We start from the raw sequence: 3,708 nt of genomic DNA, 5'->3' as shown, positions 1-3,708 counted from the left end.
AGTTAGCCCTTAAGGTTGAAGCGGATTACGCTGTCGCACACCTAATGGATAGGATTTTTGCTGACATGCTTAGAGATATCAGTTCGTCGGTAGATACACTAGCCACCGGTAGGATCCCACCGTATCTAGTCTCTCTACAGATGGTGAACGACATCCTCAGCTCCGCTACGCACGAAAAAGTTACGCAAACACAGGCACACCTGGCTTACACTCTCGGTAGCGCAATCCCAATCTACGTCAATCACAAAACATTTGAAATGGCGTTCATTATCAACCTACCGATAATTCCCTCAAACGGCATATATAGACTCAGGGACGTCGTAAATGTTGGCAATTGGCACGGCGAAAACCATGTTCAAATTGACACACCAAGGATGGTTGCGTACCACGACGACAACCCCTCAGTTTACCTAGCTCCAAACCTGCAGATGTGTGTTCTCACTCGGGAGATACACTATCTGTGCCCGAGCAAACCGTTTATGTGGAATAAAACCGCGGGCATATGCGGATTAACACCTATTCCGGAAAATTCTAAGTGCTCAACGACCGTAACGCCTCGACACCTGGCTAAAGATGCAAAAGCGGAAATAATTGGCTCTCGTTGGCTAGTGAACGCTCCTCAAAGACAGGCGATCATAGCCTACGATCAACCCGGGGCAAATAGACCTTTGGCGTTACCGGACAAAACGATGTGGATCAGTGTTCCCCAGGGAACAACCATACACATTGGTGATTTGACGCTCTATCACCTCGATCCGGAACGATGGGACGCGACTCTGGATGACTCAGAGTACCTGAGAAATATGTCTATAGACATAGATCCAGAGACTCTGGGAAGGATCCGTTTTGAAGGCACCCAAGTCGTCGACGTGGAACCAATAAACCAAGTTCTCAAGTCCCTCAGGTCCACAACTAAGAACCCGATCCAACCAATTAACTATGCGTGGTCGAGCGCGGACACATTAATCATAGCCCTGCTAATGACGATAACCCTCGTATTGTGTGGGATACTCGCATCCCTGTCCCGGGGCCAAACGTCACTCCGAGTCGACGTGGATCGCCATGCAGCGCACCTCGATATGATTATGCCTCGCGTAAGCGGGTCCGCAAAGAAGCCACTCACACGGGACAGCGCGACTGAAACTGACAACCAGGGTGAGGAGGAGCAGTGAAACGATGTTTCTAGATGCTTAGTCACTACTCTTGTCGGTGTTGAAACGTTGTTTAGTTGATTTTGGTTGTTTCTGAGGTAAGAATGAATCTTGTGTGTAGTAAGTTAGAGACTAAGAAGCCTTTGACCATGCCAACATGCAGTTCATTCATTAAATTGCAATCTTTGCGGAGTCAATGTATATTATTGCTACTTTAAGTACCATAATCTACATTGGTCTCACATCGCTTAAGCCGAACCTACTCGAACAATTCTATTCGGGGGGGATAGCTAATTCTTTTTGATAAGTCTCGCCATAGACTTCCAAAACATTTATGGGGAAACCAAACACCCAATCTCAAGTCGTTCGTCTAAAAGACAACAGACATTTGAACCAAACTATATTTTGCCATGTAAAGCTAACTTAACCCAAGTTAGAAATGGAAAAGTAGTTTGGAACCCTTTTCTATAGGCTTAAACCCCTGTAGTTACCCCTTTTCAGCATGCTCCACCCCTTAACTGGTAGTCGTAGCTGTTCTCAACCATAATAGCTTACACACCAGGTGCATATAGTTTAAGGCCTTATGTAAAATCCCCTTCATAAGCCCACCTTAAACCACATAATTGCATGACACATTGAACCAGAACGGCACAGGCTGGACGTCGCTGGAGACAACCTTCGCTGGAGGCGACCTGCAATCCTGACGTTGGTCTCCACTCTTCATCCAGTGGCCGCTTCTTCAGTTCAATCCAAGGGTACCCCTCTGTATGCTGATTAATCAACACTTCCAATCGTTGTGGATTTACCGTTGTGGATTATATGACTTTTTCCAATGGATTACAGACTCTGTTTCCAAGGGGTTACCGCATTGCTACAATGGAATTATCGAGACGATATGGAATTATAATCAACACAATGGAATTACCAAGAACATTGTGGAATTACCTTGACTTCTGTTTTCCTTGCTGGATTACTTTTGACTTTTGTTTCCTTGCTGGATTACTCTTGACTCTTGTTTCTTTGCTGGATTACATCAAGCTTCAAGGACAATCGACGACGTAAGTCCATAGTTGGAATTCATCTCCATGGACAGGTGATGATTTCCAAAGGGGGGACTGTAGTGGACTAGGCCTACGTCGAAACCCAGTCTAAGGTCAAAACTCTTGACCTTTAGAACCTTGTGGGACAGAAGCTGTCATTTCATGTATTTGAATACATAAATACAGGTTCACCCATCCTGAGACTTTCTTTCTTGAAGATTCAAGTGAAAAGAACACTCTCTTTTTATTATCATTACTATCTTACAAATGTTGATAATCAAAGTGTCTTAGTTCAAACCATTTTAGATGTTGCAGTGAACTAATCAATTTTATTAACTGAGTAATGATTTTTATTCTCATGCAAAAGTTAGAACTCATGTTAAAAGCTGTTGCAGAGTAATTATGCATTTTTCTGATTTCTGCTTTTGAATGAGCAAGTGTGTGCGTTTACAAGGTTACAGTCAAACGAAAAACAAGTTGTTATGTTAAAACTGTCATGTTTTAGAATCCTCTCAGACGTAAATAGAGATGTTTTGCACCTGTTTCTTAAACACGCCACAACAAACCCTCTCGGTCTGTGAGAACATTTCTGAGCTGTCCCATAACAATTCTCGCTGTCTCTAACCTATTACGTCACAAAAACACACCCCTTCTGGTCGTTTCTGACCAATGAAAAATCCCAAAAAGTGAACCGGGAAAGAGCCTTTAAAATGTCAGTACTTCCTGGTTTACACAGACTCACGGAGTTACAGAGTTGGAGAGTTGTCAGACTTCAAGAGTTCTGTGGGAGTTCTGTAAACTACACGAGAGCTAAAGTTCTGATGGAGTGCTGTTGGAGTTCCTGACATGACAACGAAGCTCTTCCGAGTTCCATGGGATTATAACATTTTCCACTGAGGTGAATGTGTGTCGAACAGAGCCTCGCCACTACTTCTGACGGGCTACAGCCATTCTTAGGAGACGCTGCACCGGTAGCGTTAACGGAACACCATATCTGCTGATTATCATCAGAGAGGTAATGGGTCAAGTTTCCTACCAAGCGTACCGAGGCGAGCTGGGCTTCTGATGGAGAGTGTCGGTTCTGGTAACATTCAATTTCCCTCAAACCCCATCCTTTACTCCCTCTAAACTTCTTTCCATCTTTAAACTTTCCTATGAAGTAGAAATTCTCCCAGATATTTAGAAATGTCTGTGTAAAGTGCTTATTCACATCCGTGTGGGTAAAAGATCATAGTTGTACAGTTTTATAAATGTCTGTGGTGCAGCAACGGTAAAATCATGGCCGTATGATTTTTCCTGATTGATTGCTTATGTTGTTATTTTCATAATTTGCCAAATTAATGTAAATGTTTGATGTTAAATTTGATTCTGTAAATAAATGACCGCATTCATTTTGATGGGTCAAATTTAAATGACGTCTCACGTTTGCATTTCCTTAAATTCAATGCACGTTTTATTCAGTCCAGAAAAATGAGGAATCCGCGTTAAATGATGAATACATCCCAGCATCTGTTCAT

The sequence above is a fragment of the Nematolebias whitei genome, chromosome 17 (assembly GCF_014905685.2).
Source record: "Nematolebias whitei isolate Nwh7 chromosome 17, NemWhi1, whole genome shotgun sequence".
In the NCBI taxonomy this organism is placed as follows: Eukaryota; Metazoa; Chordata; class Actinopteri; order Cyprinodontiformes; family Rivulidae; genus Nematolebias; species Nematolebias whitei.
This window is presented reverse-complemented; position numbering follows the sequence as displayed.